Source organism: Bos javanicus, chromosome 29, assembly GCF_032452875.1.
Source record: "Bos javanicus breed banteng chromosome 29, ARS-OSU_banteng_1.0, whole genome shotgun sequence".
NCBI lineage: Eukaryota > Metazoa > Chordata > Mammalia > Artiodactyla > Bovidae > Bos > Bos javanicus.
This window is the reverse complement of record NC_083896.1, coordinates 32,467,371-32,485,174: the sequence shown is the minus strand read 5'-3', so window position 1 is coordinate 32,485,174 and position 17,804 is coordinate 32,467,371. Positions and strand designations below refer to the sequence as shown.

The following is a 17,804-nucleotide window of genomic DNA, read 5'->3' as shown; positions in this document are numbered from 1 at the left end:
GCAAACACATAAAGGGAGGACAAGCTATCTTTCTATAAACCGGGCACTGCAATAGCTAGGTCTGGGCTCAGGCTTGGCCTTGCTCTGCCAGCCCCCGCAGGCTTCTCTTCAGACAGTCCCCTGGAGGCATGCGCAGGATAGATTTGAGGAAGTGAGTCTGAATCCCCTGCCTCTGCCTGCCTGTGGTCACAGGTGAGTGTGAGGGGCCGAGATGTGGGTTATGATCTGAAGGGGACCGGCCAGCCCCCTGGTACTGCTTGAAGACACAAGAGGGTGTGGATATGGCATGGTGTGCAAGCTGGGACTGGAAGGGGAAGGAGGAGGAGGAAGGCACAGGAAGACCCTGATTGAATTTCCCAGGAGGGGATGCTATTCAGGCCTACCTAGGGGGTTACTTTGCATATGCAAACTGAAGGATTTAGCTGAACACAGACTCCAGATCAGAAGAGCCAGAAATAAAGGAACCCAGAAACAACTACTCACATTTAAGTCTTCCCATCCCCCCTCCCACATCCACCAGCAATTGTGGCAGCTAATTATAGTTTTTATCTAAACCAAACACCTCGAGTCACAGCCTGGAGTCATAGCCCTGGCTACTTGTACTGAGTGGCTTTGGGGAGTCCCCCATTTGCTGACAGTCCGACCTGAACCCCACAGTTCCTTCTGGGGTTAATAAATGCAGTTTTCCTGGAGGAAAGAGGGTGAGTCCTAGGGATAATTACCAAGGAAAGAAATGAGAAATGGTAGAATCTCCGAATCGGGCCTGAGTAGGGTTCTGGGGATCTCTGCCTCCATGAACCTCTGCTTCTTCCTCAACAATCTTGCATTAGTTGTTTGTGGTCTTTTCCTCACTGTCTCCATTGCTCCTCCCCAGATTTAGAGGGTCCCTGAGGGCTAGGAATACCCAGCACAGTGTATGCTTTGCTTGTAGTAGGTGCCCTATAAATGCATAGTTAATGGAATTGAATGAATATTGCTGATCCGACTCCCTTACAAAAACAAGTATTGATTTTTTTTGTTGGCCACGACATAAAATTCAAATTCTCTAGAATCTGATATGAAAGTGATAGCTTTGGGGGTCAAGCCCAAGCTCCTTTCCAGTTTCCCCGCCCGTTGCCCTGTAAATGTGGCACACTTACTGACATCCTTCTCCCCTTCATGCTCCCTCATCCTGGAATGTGTGTGTGTGTGTGTGTGTGCGCGTGCTCAGTCATGTCTAACTCTTTGCGACCCCATAGACTGTAGCCCGCCAGGTTCGTCTATCCATGGGATTTCCCAGAAAGAATACTAGAACGGGTTGCCATTTCTTTCTCCACAGGGTTTTCCCAACCCAGGGATCGAACCAGTGTCCTGGAATATCCTGCCAAGTAAATCCGAAGTCACTTGAAAAAGCCAACTCCATCATGAGCTGCCCTCCACGAAGCCCTCCCCAGCTCTCCCAGCTATTTCCAGCAGAGTTGGTTGTTTCTTCAGTTGGTCTCTTGTGACATTTAGTACACAGTATTGTGAAAGAAAGCACTTGCTTTCCTTCAGAGTCTGCCCGTGTCCATCAGGACACTGTTAATCAAAGACAGGAACCACACCTTATATATACATCACTGCATTCACAATGCCGCATGGTGCTCAGTACGCCTCTGATGATGACTCTAATGAAAGAAAGGATGGGCTCCGTCCACCCCTTCCTTGGAAATCTCCAGCAGTCTTTCTGTTCCCATTCTCCTTCCTTCCTTCTCTTTCCCCCACCATGCCCGCTCCTGGTGCTCAGCACATAGATGGCACCAGGAACACAATTCTTTTATTTCCACCTCTGAAATATCTCTACCCTTGTGCACAAGCTCCATAGAATCACTCACAGCCACTGCTACTCACCACTGCTCACAGGCCGCCAACGCTTGTAAAGATGTTGATTCTGGCCTTTTATTTTCCAGTGATGTGGACAGTCATGAAGATGAACCTTTCTGGATCACAACACACCTCCTCCAGGAAGCCCTCTTGCACTAGTTTGAACCCACAGGGACTTTCCTTTTCTTCTGTTTTCTTTTTGGCTTATCCACATACACTGTCTCATCCCCCACTCGTTCCTCTGTTCCCTTTCATAGTTCCACTGTTACTTTAAACTTGTATGCAGTTGTCAGCAGATATTTTTTTATCCTGGTTCTTCAGAGACTTCCACCACCATGGTTCACAATACCTAATACACGATCAAAATACAAAATAATGCTCCTGTATTGACTTTGTGCATTGACATTCACATTCCCTGGACTATGGGTTTTCCCAAGGGAACTTTACCTGGTCCAACTAGCCGCTGGTCAGGAAGCAGTAACCAGCAATATCTCAATGACTGTAAGTTCTGTGATGGAATAAATCTTCAATAACTGACTACCTTTTACAAAGAGCCGACTCTTTTCTTTTGGAAAAGATCCTGATGCTGGGAAAGATTGGGGGCAGGAGGAGAAGAGGGCGACAGAGGATGAGATGGTTGGATGGCATCACTGACTCAATGAACATGAGTTTGAGCAGACTCTTGAGAGATGGTGAGGGACAGAGAAGCCTGTAGCGCTGCCATCCATGGGGTCACAAAGAGTCAGACATGACTTAGCGACTGAAGAAGGAACAACAACTCACATAGTTGGACTTTCATATGTAAAGCCACACTACTTAGTCCCTTGGTTCAAATATTGATAAAACTGTGAAATCTTTCCCAGCAGAGAAAGCGCTTCTCCCAGAAGCTTCATCAGGTACAGCTCTGCAAGGTGTGCTGGAGTCTAGGGGCCACAGAGAAGAGATAGAATGTCCCAAATGAGGGCCACCTGTAGCCAGGTGGATCATGGGGCTTTCTGGAATCTACACTCAACCAAACTGGTGTCACTAGACTGTTATGCTCCGTGTCTGAACATCCCCATCCTGCGCTCCCTTCTCTGGGTTGGGCTTCTCTGAGAAGCATCCTCGACGTCATCTCCTGTCCTGCCCTCCCTTATGCCCTGTTAAAACTTGCCAGATTTGCCATATTCACAGGACCTTGCTAAGGTTGGCTCAGACAGTCATGTCAATAAGTAAGTTGCATTTTGACACAAGCTTCCCAGGGCTCAAAGGAATCAGCTCATGGTGATCATTTCAGGCAGATGGGATGCTGGGGCTGGATCTTTCAGAGCATCCCAGCTAAGCTACTTGGGATACCCGCTTCTAACGCCAGCTGTGGACAGGGGAAAGGTCCCCCCACCCCTGCTCCCTCCAAGATGATCAGGGAGTCTCCGACCTGAAGGCCACTTGGCAGGAGTTCAGTTTGGGAGGGTTGGAAAGGAGCCCCCCCCCCACCCCCACCCCCAATAAATACCTAGTCTGAGTCATCTGATTTGGAACTCAGGGTTTGGAAAGTCACCCGAACGCCTCATTCCCAAATCTGACCTTCTAGAGAGTCTGGAGCTGGCAAGTTTCAGATTCATTTGCGTCAACATGTTGTTTGGTTAATGCAGCTGAGCATCTAAGCCCATTTTCTTAGAAACAGGAAATCCCAGTGTGCCAAGAGTAAACAGATCCCAGCCCCCAAAGTTCGAGTTCATTTAGGAACTCTCTGACCACAAGGGTCTGTGGGGCTGTGTGCTCGAGCCAGGCTCCTTTCCTGCCCGTAACTGATCTTACCCAAAGCAATGGTCTCTCTACAGCTCAGCGGCTGGAAGAGCTGTGTGCTCAGCAGAGGCTGGGGCTGGACTAAGGGCAGGATTCCACTGTCAAACTTAAGACAGGAGTATCAAGGGTCTTACTTGGGAGGTATCTCCCCCGAGACTCCCACCATCTACTCTTCGATTCTAGTCACTTCCCTTTATATTTTTTGTGTCTTCCATGAGAGCAGGGGTGTTAGCTGTTTTATCCTCCATCCCATCATTAGCCCTGCAGTGCGCTGCGTGCCTGCTAAGTCACCTCAGTTGTGTCCGACTCTTTGTGACCCCGTGGATTGTAGCCCACCAGGCTCTTCTGTCCATGGGATTCTCCAGGCAAGAATACTAGAGTGGGCAGCCATGCCTTCCTCCAGGGAATCTTCCCGACCCAGGGATGGAACCTGTGTCCCTTATGTCTCCTGCATTGGCAGGCAGGTTCTTTACCACTAGCGCCACCTGGGAAGTCCAATCCTGCAACAGGAGGCACTAAATACCTATTAATGGAATGAATGAATGGTTGACAAAGCAGACCATGCGAGTTCAGGCTTTGATGAAGGGTTTGGCTGACTCAACTCTGCAAGGTATCATGCCGGGATAAACGCACAGCTGCTGGTCCTCCCAGAAAATTCTCCCTCACAGACTTGCCAGCACTCAGTTGGGAAAGACAGATTCTCTCGAAGCTACCAGGAGGTTCCAGCTTCTCAAGGCTGGCCAAGTGAGCTCTGGTTCATGGGGGCTGGAGGAGAAGGTCATAAGCTGGGTGGAGGGTGACAGGCAGGGGCTGGCCAGAGGGGCTCCCACTGCAGAGAGGTTTGGCTCCCTCACCAGACAAAGAGCCCTCAGAAGTCTACCTCCCCCACCTCCAGCACACACGGGGTGGGCAGGGAGGCTTGGCCTCTTTCTGACAAGCAGACCGGCTGACCCTGCTGCTGGGAGGGCAGAGGTGTGGCAGACAGCCGCCGCCCCAGACGCCAAGTCGCTGAGCAGCCACGGCCGGGCCTGACGACGGAAGAGGCAGCTCTTCTGTTATTAGTGGCTGCTTTCCACGTCTGTGCAAGTCAAACAGCCTATGCAAAAACGAAGCCTTGTGGTAGCAGCAGACTCAGAGATGTAGGTGTCCTGGTGCCATCAGACTGGGCCCTGGACTGGCCTGCAAGTCCTCAATCCCGCCTCCCTCTGGGTGACCCAAAGGGGTGAACCCAGGCCCCTGTGCCTCCCGATTTCCGACTGAAGGGGGATCCTGTAGCTGCTTCAACATCCCTTTTTCAGCACTTCATGTGAGATCATTTCTAAAGCCCATAAAGGATATTTTATTAAAATAGGAAAGAAAGAATTCTAGCCCTGTTGGGCTTCCCTAGTGGCTCAGACGGTAAAGAATCTGCCTGCAATGCCAGAGACCTAGATTCGATCCCTGAGTCAGGAAGATACCCTGGAGGAGGAAATGGTTACCAACTCCAATATTCTTGCCTGGAGAATCCCATGGACAGAGAGGAGGCTGACAAGGTACAGTCCATAGGGTCACAAAGAGTTGGACATGACTGAGCCACTAACACTTTTCTAGCCCTGTTATAAAACACCACCCCAGCTTCAGAAGTTGAAGAGTAGCAAGATGACACATACTGTCCAAAAACGCGGCACTTAACATTCATGGAGGGTTTATCTGGCAGTCCATAAGACACAGTGACCTACCACAACGCCTGATGATACAGGGAAACAGCCATAATTAAATACAAAGAGAATAAAAGGAGATTGCAAAACAATACGATTCTGGTTATACAAAAACCAGACGTGGATGTATATATATCTGCATTAAAAAGATTGGAAGGAAATACACCCGAATATTAATAGGTTGTTTTCTGGGTTGCTATACTGCAGGCGCTTTGGCATTTTCCCAGGTTTTTCCATATTTTCTAAATTTTATGCGAAGATAATGTAGTACTTTGGAAATTGCTATTAAAAAATACTTAAAAATAAGCAATAGATTTAATGAGTAAAAGAAAAATGTAAGCCAAAAAATAGAGAAGCAAAGAAGTCACAGTCTATGCAGTGTAGGCTTGCCCAGGGAATGGATTAGCAGCATAGGGTAGGTTAATGCACCTCTCATTCTGGTCCCTGCCTCTTTGTGTCTCTCCTCTCATTTCACACCCCCACCCACCTCTGCTCCTTCCAGTCAATGCCTGGGCAGGGCTCTGCTCACACCTTGCTTTCCTACTGCACCCGCCAGCCTGGCATTCCTGCTAGCTTATTGCAGGAGAGCAAGAGACCCTAGAAGCAAAAGAGGATGTGATGAACATAACTCAGCTCCCAAAGTGCAAGGTAAGTCTCGCTTCTTGTTCTACACCACCAGAGATTTCTCCAGCCTCACAGAGTCTCATCCTTTCTGCATGCAGAGCCCTCGGTGCCTGTGTGTGAGGTGCCACTGGACAGTGAATCAGGGAGATTTCACTGACTTCTACATGCAGCTGCTGTCAGAAACTGGCTGCCCTAGATCCCCAGGGGAACATATTCAAGGTAAACATTAATAATACATAAACATACATGCACACACACCTCTATTTGGTATGTGTGGGTGCAGAGATAAGTATGCACCATACAGACATATATGCACACATCATACACAAGTACATGGGCAAAGAGGGGAGAGTTTGAGAGCGCGCACACACACAGAGAATTCTGTCCTCACAACATTATGAAATGGTATATTTTCTTCATCCAACTGATGAAGAAACTAAGCATCCAAGAGGTTAAGTCACGGCCGGAAGTGGCAGGGCTACAATTTGAACACCGATCTCCCCAACCTGGACCCTTCGGCAGAGGGCCCTTCCCCCTCCTCTATGGAAGTCCTAGCAGGCTCTTGTGGCGTTAGTGAGCCCAAAAGCTCCATAATTACCGGGTTGGACTTGGCCTCCAGAATAACCATGACAAAATTTGTGGAAATGTTCACAACAGCTCTTCACTTCCAGGTTCTGAGATCAGAAACGGAAGTTTCAAAATACCGAAAGTTCGTTTATGTTGAACATACTGCTTGGGCGAAAAGCAGGAAGTCCAAGAAAGCCTGATCTCATGAGATTTTTCAGCCCAATTTGGATCCACATCTGCACTTCTGGATTTTCCACTGAGTCCAACCTCAGCTGCTCTGCAGCTTCTCCCATTTCACTGACTCTCCACCTACGGGGGTACAGATAAATAACACAGTCTGTGGCCACTAACTAAGATTTATCCAGCAATCGGCCGGCGGCGAGGTGGTCAGCTGGGCCGGGCAGCAGACAACAATTGAAATTTGAAAAATCTGCACAATTCTTTCTGTAAAGGTTTCTTAAAAACCAAACCAAAATAAACAAAAGCTCTAAACAATAAGTCATCCAAATAATGGCCTCTGTGCTTGTTTCCAGGTGCAGGAAACAAGTGGAAAGGAATCTTGCCACCTACTCCTTCCCGCAGACCTGGCCTCCCCATGGGTCAGACCCTGGCCGGGCTGGGAGAGGATGGGAAGGAAGCGGACCAACAGCGGGCCTGGGTCGCCAGCTTTGGGGGAGCCTCAGAAGATGGGGGGAGAATCATTACTGTATCCCATTTAGTTGATGGTGGGAACTGGGATTAGAATCCGGTGGATGGCTTCTGGCTGCCTCTCTTTCTAGCTGTGTTAGCTGCCCTGGCCACCTCTCTGCATTCAGATGAGTTCACAGCATCACAGAGTTTCTAACTGACTGGGTATAAAGTGAACGTTAGCTGTTACAGTGTTTACAGAAGGGTGGTTACTACAGCTGATGCTATTTTTAATTGGAGTCCCCTTCCATTCCTGAGTTCCCTGGGCAAGTCAGTATCTATGAGGCTTCCCTGCCAGAGGATTTAGAGGGTCCCAGGGACACCCCACTCCCACCATCCCAGCACCACCTTAGATGCCCCCACATCAACATCTGGAAGATTTCTGCAAAGCAAGAATCTGCAGCGCCCTGTGGTCTGGCTCCTCTACTCACAGACTGGAGCACGTTCTCTTGCAGGGCAGCTTTGAATCAGCCACACCCAACTGAAACAGTCCAGGAGAAGGGCAGACCGCACCTTGCAGACCCCTCCTTCACCCTCTTTTCACTCTGAGGAGCTCAGGCACACGTGGGTTCCTGCCTCGCCTTGTGAATCTGTGCACACTGTGCAAAGGAAGTGTAGCCGCTGTGTGGCCTTGAGTGAATCACTGAACACCTCTGGGCCTCAGTCTCCCCCTCATAAAAGCTAAAGACAACATCTGACTCGTGGGTGGGTGTGGGCCCAATAGGGACGTTTCTATAAAGCGCCAGGGCACACGTGGGCGCAGGCACTTCTGGCCTGCCCTGTGGTCCAAACCTGCCCTTTGGGGGGTAAACCCTGGGGGCCTAAATGTCTTAGAAGCAGGCCCTCTGAGCTCCAGAAGAACGGCCAGAATCTAGAAGCACAAGTCCTCAAATCTGCAGTGCAATTTTCAGGGGAGGGCAGCGGAATTTCTTACACTTAACAGTCATTAAATAAATGCCACCTTAGAGCAGAACCTTAAATGAGACGGCTCTTCCATTCGAGACGGCCTTCTGGGCATCGCTTCATGCTGACACAGGTCCTGCTCTGTTTCCTTGGCCATCCTGCAGGTGCACATGCTTTACTGGGTACCCTGGCTGGGGTGCACTTGGAGCAAGCCCCCCCCCCATTGCTGTAAGCTGCAGCGGGAGGACACGGGGCCTTTCATGTGGCAGGGGCGGGCGTTTGTGCCCCGGAAGCCAAGCTGGTGGGCAGAGGCCACGGCCGCCGCCGCTTCCTCCCCACCTTGGAAAATTACACAGAGTGCCGCTCTGCCCACTGGCTGCCAGGAGATGCCCTGCTGGGTTCTGAAACGATCCCACCTCCTTAGATTGAAAAACAATAATGTGCCCGCAGTGGCCAGCTTGCCCTTTCCTCCCCCTCCTCCTCCCTGCCCTGGAAAAAGTACAGGATCTGTAAACAAGTCATTAGATTCGAGATCCTGCCCAATTTAGACCTTTGTCTCAGTTTTCTCCAGAGTAAACTCGTGGTCACACCCACCCAAACCAAGCAAAGCCCAAAAGGAATGCAGAGTCCTGCGGCCAGGCTAACCACAGCTGACCCCACCATGCCCAGGGCTCGGCGCGCTCCCGGGGCTGGGAGGGGACTGAGGGAAGGCCCAGCGCTGGCCTCCATCAGGGCCAACGGCTAAAAGCTCCGTCTCTGGGTTCAATTCCCCAAAGCAGTTTTCATTTTGCAAATGCCTCCCCAAACTATCAGAAAACCAAAAGTCCACCTCCTTTGAAGTCTGGCAAGAACCCCCACCCCCACCCCCACCCCCACCCCAGATCAGCTTCTCTTTATTCCTGTACTTCCCGTACAGGCAGGCTTCTAGAAAACAGAGGTTGGAGAAAATGAAAGTCAATGCCAAATACTAACCAGACAGAAGAATAACTGCTTTTCCCCACAGCCCCCCACCCCCAGCTCTGGCATTACGGGCTGGGGGACTGGGCCCCTCTCCTGCCGCCGTAGATCTGTTTATTCTGCACTCCATAAAGGGAAACCAGGCCCTTCGCTGACATTTTGGCTTGGAGGGGGTGGGGAGAGAAGGAGGTCCAGAATTTAAACTCAAAACCAGATCAGCTTCGCTAAATCTCCTAGTGCTTTTTTCTGTGATTCCTCAATGGGCCACATTGTACGATTTGGGCTTTTAACTCTCCCAGCCTGCGCGCCCCCATCACTAACAGTCTGGCTCTGAGCTGCGACGAACGCCATAAACTGCAATGACCTCTTTTTGACTTCCAACCCCGCCGGTGCTCCCCAGATGAAATTAGGGAGCAGCAGGCACGCGAGGGGCTGGGCTGCTCCCCATTCCCACCGCACTCCTGGCTTTTCTCTGCCTCTTCTGTCCCTGCGGCAGAGAAATCTGTGTCTATGCCCCAAACCTGGCTCTCCCGAGTGGACCGGGGCTTCCTTTAAACAATGAAGCAGGGAATTTCCTTTGTCCTGGAAATGTTCCGCTTGTCATCCATGTTATCCTTATCAGCAGACCACAGTGCACCGAGCAGAGGCCCTTCCATGCTTGGGACCCAGGGGGTATCATTGCAAAATGTTTTCTTCGCTTTTTCCTCTGCCTCGAATTCAAAGCCTGACCTTTATGGGCGGAATTCAATCAGGTCATCGCTCAGATTCCCCAGTGGGGAAATAAAAGTAGCACAGGCAAATCCTATTGTTTCCATTTCAAGAAGGTTAGAAATGCGTTCTCCTCCGTAGCATCCAACGAAACACGGGATGGGGTGGGGGATAGAGGAGGTAATAAAAAGACCCTCAGAAACAGTTTAAGATCGTGGGAACAAAATGTAGACTAGAATCCCCCGCTCTCTATTTATACAGTCTGTTCTTCAGTACTGCTTTTGCTAGTTTTCAGGCAGTTCGTTTGTACTTGAACAAGTTCGGAAACTATTTTTCCCCTTAAACAACAGAAGAGCATACAGGCGTACCTTGCTTATTGGGCTTCGTAGATGTCGCATTTTTGACACATTGAAGGTTTGTGGCCACCCTATGTCAAGCACGTCTCTTAGTGCCATTTTTCCAATAGCGTTTTGTGTCTCTGTGTCACAGTGGCAATTTTCACAATATTTCAAACTGTTTCATCATTATCATATTTGTCATTGGGATCTGTGATCAGTGATCTTTGATGTTGCTTCTACAACTTGCTGAAGGCTCAGATCCTGGTTAGCATTTTTTAGCAATAAAATGTTTTTTAATGAAGGGTTTCAGATGCAATACAGTTGCACGCTTAATAGACTAAAGTATAAACGCAACTTTTCCTAAGAAAAATTGAAAAATCTTGTGACGTGCTTTACGCTGATGCTGGCTTTACTGCAGTGCCTGGAACTGAACCACTATCACCTCGGAAGTCTGCTCCAATAGTTAGGAAGAGGGGTGGAGGCGTGTGGGAACGCCAGAGGCCAAAGGAATTGCAAAAATCAACTGCTAATGTTAACACTCTTGTATTCTGGGGCAGAAATAATTAATTGTATATGTTTAGTCACTTAGCAACCCTGAGCCCTTATTCTGAAAAGTTCAAAATATTTCACATATGTAGGGAGTAAAGTCTCTGAAATCAGACAGACCCTATGAGTTGCATGCACTTTGACAAGAAACTTGGGTTTTCTGCACTTGGTTCCTCTCAGGTAAAGTCTAATGACAGATGTAACCCATGGGCTGTGCTAGAAATGAAGTGCCAACGTGCATTGAAGGGCTCAGGACAGTGCCTGGCTCATCTGTAACTACTCAATTAATATTATTATTATTATTATTGTCATCATCATCTTTTTTTAGTTGCAGCATGCGAACTCTCAGTTGCGAATGCAGGATCTAGTTCCCTGACCAGGGATCGAACCTGGGTCCCCTGCACTGGGAGTGCTGAGTCTTGGCCACTGGACCACCAGGGAAGACCCCACCATCATTTCTGACATTACTGAAAGCTCCTGAAAAGTTGTTTTAAAGTAAATAAATAGGTAGAGGACACAGCCACTCCAGAAAAGACCTTAAAAGCCAATCCCAGTCTTAACCTCTGTAAAGTTTTAGACCAGATGGCTTTCTCTGAAATTCTAGCAAACACTCGATATAGAAAGCATGCGTCTTCAGCAGGGGTTTTTATTTTCTTCTTTTTGTTTTTGATCTTACAAAATGCACTTACGGCCATTTTTATTACAACATCACTTCGAGGTAAAATTATCATTGGCAGAATCTCTTTGCTCTGAAGTTGAGGAAACCAAAGCATGAGGAGGTCCAGGACCTGCTGAAGGGCTGAGGGCAGCTCACACTGAAGCCAGTGAGCATGACTTCCAGAGCCCTGTGTGCCCAAGAGCAGCCTTACTCTGCCAGTGAGGAGGTCTGCCAGGCTGAGAACAAGTCCAATCCATATGCTGTGGAAATCATCAAAGATGGAAAGAAGCCTTAGAGAATCTTCCTGCCCTTGACATTTCTGGATGCACTGCATATTCAAAACATATCAATCCTCCACTTAAATACACTTTTTAAAAAAAGTCTATAAACCAATACAAAGGAACTCTTATGTGCTCAGTCAACTACTACTCTGATCATGTCTTTGAAACCTTTAAAGTCATTGTCCTCTTGGGATATTCTTTATTCACTTACTTGCCTTTACTGAAGAAAATGGCTTACAGACCCACAGACAGTGCCTAGAGGCACTAAATGTAGCAGAGCGGTAGGAAGGCAGTATTTCATTCATTCATTCCGTGAACACTTCTTGAAGGCCTGTTCTCCTTCATGCCTACTTGTGCTTATCTTTCAGGGTTCAGCCTAAATGTCACTTCCTTGGGGAAACCTTTGACCTCTGAGACTGGTTAGGTCCCCATAGTACACTCTCCTGAAGCATCTTCTACTTCCTTCTTCACAGAACTCTTTGCCCTTATAACAACACACTCAGTATCTCTTTTCCCATCTTGACTGCAATTTCTGTACCAAAACTGCCTTGCCTGTCTTTTTTCTAACCACTGTATCCCAGGACCTGGCACATAGAAAGTGCTCAATAAATACACAAATATCACTACCATATTTAAAATGGATAACCAACAAAGACCTACTGTACAGCACAAGGAACTCTGCTCAATGTTATGTGGCAGCCTGGATGGGAGGGGAGTTGGGGTGAGAATGGATACATGTATACATATGACTGAGTTCTCTGTTGTCCACCTGATACTATCATTACATTGTTGATTGGCTATACTCCAATATAAAATAAAAAGTTATAAAAAAATAAATAAATATACAACTATGTGCAGGGAGCTGAGGTCTCAAAGACAAACTGGTGGGGTGTCTGCCCTCAAGAAGCTGACAGCAAACACTGAAAACCCACAATTCAGTGCTTGCCATGATGTACCAGGAGTCACTGAACTATCACCATCACAGAATTATATTCTGCACACACATCCTTACTTTATTCCAGATGCAATCTGAAAAGAACAAGGATGGAAGATTTCAAACTGCAGAGATTTTTCTGAAAATGCATGAGCCATAGAAATACCGACTCTTGATGGATTCTATACATAATCAGCATGAGATGATCCAAGACTTGAATTGGGCACTCACAGGTGCCCCGGAGTTGATTTGTACTTTCTCCTTTCTACAGGGCAAGTGTAAGAAAGAAGCAGAACCACAGTGGTTCATCACCCCTAAAACCATCGTGTAGTTAGTTAGCCTGCAGGGAGCTCTGCTCTATTTTCTCTGTAACATCTGTCCATCTTGATTTTAAACAATTCAGCTCAGAAATGCACGCCACTGATTCAGGGGTAGACACAGGATGAACCTTCTCAGTGATTCCAGTTGAAGACTTCCGAAGCAAAAGCTACCACAGCTCTGCTCATGAAGAGGCCTTAGGGGGACTTCCCTGGCAGTCCAGTGGTTAAGAATTCTCCTTCCAATGCAGGAGGTGTGGGTTCAATCCCTGGTCCAGGGCACTAAAGATCCCACAAGTTGCGAGGCAACTAAGCCTGCCAGACACAACGAGAGAGCCCACACAGCCAAAAAAAAAAAAAAATCAGGCCTTAGGAAGGAGGTCAGATCTCCCCAGAGAAGAACTAGGTGTTTATTCCTCACGGTCATTCCAAATCCACAGCAGGTAGAGCATGTCATATGATCGATTTTCCACGGGTCAGGGTCATGAAGGAGGGAGAGAAATTGCTCCATGCCTTGGACAGATCAAGCACGTGGATCCCGGTGACTGAGAATAACACAAAGCAATGGAAGTCCAGGGAACACGCACTGGAGGGACACTGGGGTTCAAAGTCACCATTCTACCTACCCGTTTGCTAAATAAGTTACTTTGCTCACATTTAAACTTAAGAAGAAATCTACTTACAATGAATTAAAGGGATCTTGGAACTCAGAAAGCCAAGTCTCTGTTAAAAGGATGGAATCTACTGTCAGAGAAAATCATATATTCGTGGAAGGACACAGCATTAGAACTGAAAATGACCTTAAAAACAATTGATCATCATCCAGCATTTTACAAATGAGGAAAATGAAATCACCTTGTTCTGGAGGATTCCCTGTGGCTGAGGTCATTTTCAGTGAAAAGGTCTACAGGAAAAGCCCACACCTTTCTTTGACAAGCCCGATATACATTTAATCATCTTTTGTGAATATCCCGGTGACAGATTCCGAGTGCATCCATTTTATAGATGGGAAAAGACAGCATTATACTCTTAGAGGCCAGTGTAGAATTGGCAATGAAGCCAAAAGACTAGATGGTAGCCTTAATTCCAGGCCCAGGCCAGCACTGGTAATATTTGGGTAAAGATGGATATCCACATTTCCTTTGATTTTGCTTTAATGTCAGTCATAAGAATCAATGGAAATGTTAGTATCTATGTGGAGCACACATTGCTGACTCAAATAAAAATAATCCACATAAATATACTCTCCAACTGAATTCAGATTTTAAGACCATTTTTGACCTGAAATATACAGACTTGCATGGTCTAATACGGGAGCCACTAGCCACATGTGAATTAAATGTAGATTAACTAGAAGGAAATGGAATGAAATTAAAAACTAAGTTCTTCTTTGCACCAGCCACATTTCAAGGCCTTAGAAGCTACCTCAATAGTTAGGTTAGTGGCTACTATAGTGGATGGTGTAGAATAGGGCATGTCCCTCCTTTGTAGAAAGTTCTACTGGACATCCCAGATGAAGACAGTTTGCTTAATCTTCCACTTTGCCTTTAAGATTAGGTTAAGAAAGCTGAGAAGTATTAATGAAGTTTCCCAAATCTCTTATCCTAAAAGTTATATAAGAACCACATCTCTCATGAGGTTTCCAATGAATTAGTCTTTTCCAAAACCAGATGTTTAAGCTTTCTACAGACCAGGAAAATAACACTCTCCCTTCCACTCAAATAAATTTAAAACCAGAACGTTAAGAGTTACTTGAAAAAGATGAGAACGTGTTAATTAGCAATTTCCAAATCTGTAACATCTTCAGGCAAGACACTGGACGTAGCTAAGATGGTAGGATATTAAGTATGTCTAGAAAACCTTTATACAATCTAACCGCCCAAAGATAGATACCACTGTCAAAACGAATTTTCTGCAAGGTGAGTTAATTTCCATGTGTGAGATGTTCTTCATAGTTTGAAATATATATTTGAGATGCTCTCTAATCGCTTTACCTTTACTCCATGGTTTCGGTGTAGAAAAAACACAGAATACTCCTTCAATACAGCCTACAGATCTTGGTGGTCATTTGCTTTCATGGAGAAAGAAACGGTGGGGTTGATCTTAGCTGGACTGCGGTTCCTGAAGAACTAATAGATAAACGTCTGAGGAGCTCAGTGTCCACCCTGTGGACTTTGAAATCCCAATTCTGTTGGCGAAGAAGAAAGCCCTAATACCTGTTCAGAAAAAGATGTCAGGAGAAGCTTTTCATCAGAATCCTAAATGTCTGGATGAGCCTTTTAAAATGAAAAGAGCCAACTTCATTTTCCTTTTTTGTGTGTGTCTCATTATCACTTAGCTGCTTGAGTGTGGGTATAACGGCGGTAAACATCCTTCCCCTTCATTCCACCTCTGGTCACACAGTCATACTGGTTGTGCAGGGTAGCACGGAGAGAGACAAGCTTTCCTAAAATGTTACTGATGCAGGATGAGAACAAAGACACAGCTTGCCTGTTGAGTCTCCATGCCTGGGGGAAGAGCCACCATCATCTCTGCCTTCTGCTCCAGCAGAGGACCATCTTCAAAGTAGATGACTTCTTCCACATTGTCACCCCTTCACTCACACTCAAGTCAGTTTAAGCTTTCAGTTACTTCCACACTTAAACCATCACATCCCAAACCAATCCAGATTCCTGGATCAGGAGCGTTCAGTCCTACAGTTCCTACAGGCTGGAAGACTCTTCTTTTTGGAAGTGGAAGGTAAATCAGAGCCTATGGAAGGACTGAAATGTCAGCTCCCACTGAGTCAACCCACTTCAGGCCTGGTCCTGTGTTCCCACAAGGACAGGGAGGAGACAGACGAGGTGGTACAAGTGGTGGGGGCAGTGGTTGCTCACTAGATGAGCATCGAAAAACCATTCGCAAGGGGAAGTGGTACAAGATACATGGCTTATATTCTAGGAGGGTTTTTGACTCTTTAAAGGCAGAGACAAAAGTTAAAAAACAAAACCTGAGTAGCATAGTTTGGACAAGGGAATTTTGTTTCACTGGTGTTTTCAGTTGGACACAACTCTTTATCAGCAGCACAAGCCTGGAATTCCTGAAGCTGCACTCACATCCTGCCATCGGGTTTTACGTAAAACCCCCATTGATGGGGATGGGAGTTTCACGAGGAGAACAATGGCCGGATATGAGGGAGGGGAGAGGAGGAATATGGGATGTTTGGTCTGTTCTGGTGCATTCGTAGGGGAGAGTGTCTCTACTAGCAAAGAGATATGAATAAATAGCTGACGAATTTTACCAAATGCAAGTCTTGGGAACCATGAAAGTCAGAAAAAAGTAACCCATGGACTCCATTTAAGCAACAATTATTATCTCTTAGGGCTTCCCTAGTGGCTCAGATAGTAAAGAATCTGCCTATAATGCAGGAGACATGGGTTCCATCCCTGAGTCAGGAAGATACCCTGGAGAAGGGAATGGCAACCCACTTCACTATTCTTGCCTGGAGAATTCCATGGACAGCCTGTTATGTTCAAACATCCACCTGGATGAGAATAATAACTAAGATAATAATAACCAGTATTTACATTGCTGTTTACTCACTAAGTCATGTCTGACTCTTTGCAATCTCATGGACTGTAGCCCACCAGGCTTCTCTGTCCATGGGATTTCCCAGACAAGAATACTGGAATGGGTTGCCATTTCCTTCTCCAGAGGATCTTCCCAACCCAGGGAATAAACCCACGTCTCCTGCTAGGCAGGCAGATTCCCATAGCTCTTTACAAAGTGTTTTTTCTTCCACTTATTTTGATTCTTATTATTGGTCAGTATGGCAGTAGAAAACTTCATATTACTTACGACTGGTTTTATTTTACAGACAGGAAGGGAGGAGATGAGAGACTATCTAGCCCAAGATCACACAGCTAATCAGCTGCTTTCAAACCTATATTTTCACACTTTGAATTGCACAGGAGCCATTCTGCCACCATCACGGTAATCTGCAAAACACTATAGCATCTCACTGCCCACCAGAATAAAGGTTTCTGTCACCTTTCTCAGCCAAGAAGCCCCACACCGCATTCCCACATGACACTGTGCGAACATGAAGTTACACTGTGTAACTCCGGCTTAATAGGGCTAACCAGCCTGTAACAGTAAAGAGAGAAGAGTAAGTTGTCCAAATAAGACTCAGAATTGGAAATGATGCTTGCTTGACAATTGACAACAAGAAGCACCATGTAAGGAGTCGCTGAGTTGCTTGGCAAATGGCAGTAATTAATTAATGCTTTTCTTCAAGAAATTCAAAGCAATCTAGCAGGCCAGATTTTCACCAAAGTCAAGACAGAAGAGGACTGACTATTCCTCTTCTTTATCCTTTTGGGTAGATGGAGAAGAGAAGTTAAGAAAAGGGGAGAAACTTGTCCAGTGTCACCCAACCAGCCAAAGGCAAAGCCAGGAGCAGAAATCAGATTACCAGATGCCCCGTGCCCTTGTGAGCACTTCAGAGGGACCGGTACACAGGCAGAGCCTGGGACTGCTTCCACAGGTCCCAGGGGGCCTGCTGCGTTGGTCTCTTTTTCATTTAGTGCAGAGGTTTGTGCAGGTAGGTTCATCATGAAGGCTTTTTATCGAGTATGAAGAAGGAGGCAAGGGATGCACTTGCTGTCACTGCAGACAATGGACTGCCTCCAATAAGAGGGATCAGCATTAGCATTGGAACACCAGTCCACCTGGTCCATCTCTGGTGAGACTGACCATCCCATGGATAGCCTGTTGATGCTGACTGGCTGCATTAAGAGGGACTCCTGTGTTTCCCGTAACATGCCCCTGACCATTCCGGAGGAACTGAGCTCAGAGCACCCTGCCCTCCCAGCGGTGGGGACACCAAGTTGTCCACCTTCCGTCATATTCTTTATTTTCCCATAAGAGTCACCTTCACCAAGGCATCTGGCTCATAAATATCCTCGTTTTGTGCACATAC

At 46.9% G+C, this 17,804-nt stretch overlaps 1 protein-coding gene across 3 annotated transcripts in view; it reads right to left on the bottom strand.

Moving 5' to 3' along the window:
- Window positions 1-17,804, bottom strand: part of FLI1 (Fli-1 proto-oncogene, ETS transcription factor) — a 132,599-nt gene that overhangs the window by 97,230 nt on the left and 17,565 nt on the right. The window contains exon 1 of one of the 3 annotated variants that reach the window (XM_061406417.1): window positions 1,870-3,281. The exons of the other annotated variants lie outside the window; for them this stretch is intronic. The gene's annotated coding sequence lies outside the window, so the exon portion shown is untranslated. Of the gene's footprint in view, window positions 1-1,869; window positions 3,282-17,804 lie in introns of those variants that run through there. 3 annotated transcript variants of the gene reach the window in all.